The sequence below is a fragment of the Agrilus planipennis genome, unplaced genomic scaffold, assembly GCF_000699045.2.
Source record: "Agrilus planipennis isolate EAB-ADULT unplaced genomic scaffold, Apla_2.0 scaffold65, whole genome shotgun sequence".
Lineage (NCBI taxonomy): Eukaryota > Metazoa > Arthropoda > Insecta > Coleoptera > Buprestidae > Agrilus > Agrilus planipennis.
Window position 1 is genome coordinate 1 of NW_020439271.1, and position 739 is coordinate 739.

Consider the following 739-nt stretch of genomic DNA (forward strand, 5'->3'; position numbering starts at 1 on the left):
CTTCTCACCCGTTAGGACAATCTATAGAAACAGGGAAGAAAATGCAATTAATTACTACTTTTAAAGCAAGTAAATAAGTAACATTCACACTGATAAAAAGATCTGTTCCACAGTAATTCTGCTTGTTTGAAAGTTGTCTATTGAAGTAAGTTATAAATGACTTCAGAAATTGAATTTCTGGGACCTCACTATTTTTAATTGATACTGTTACATACCAGTTCATTGTCATAAATCTTTCCCTCAGCAACAGCCACTGTATCCATTCCCAATGAAGAAATGGCATTTTCATGCTTTCTGTAGGGTCGTAGGTACAGCTACTTTCTATATTCTACTAAATATAGCATGTGTGCTCACCTTAATTAATTAACTACAAGAGTCTTCAAGATGGAAATTTAACAGATGCACCACAACATCATAGGAGGGAGACGACTTGTTTTTTCAGTAGCATCAAAATGAATTTCAATCTCCTCACTAGTTTATCATCAATCTCTAAAAACAGAAAAAAACGAATTAACTATTGTATGAAGTAAATAAATAATGAAATAGAATAAAAACACTTACAAAAAATTTGTTACTTTTAAAATGGCGATGTGGTGTGGTTTCTCTTTCAAGACAAAATGTATATAATAATTATAATAAGAAAAATAGACATCCGTTACCCGGAAAATTTAAATATTTAATCCTTATCCCTTTTCTTCTCTCTCTCTCAAATCAAAAGTCAAAATATATGCGGGAAATG

At 31.1% G+C, this 739-nt stretch overlaps 1 long non-coding RNA gene across 1 annotated transcript; it reads right to left on the bottom strand.

Annotated features, from left to right (window-relative positions):
* Position 1: 1 nt before the first annotated feature.
* LOC112905591 lies at positions 2 to 650 on the bottom strand. Its single transcript, XR_003231895.1, has 3 exons — positions 562 to 650; positions 355 to 489; positions 2 to 21 (listed from the first exon to the last, which is right to left on the bottom strand). It is a non-coding gene; the product is annotated as an uncharacterized LOC112905591 (long non-coding RNA).
* Positions 651 to 739: the final 89 nt, after the last annotated feature.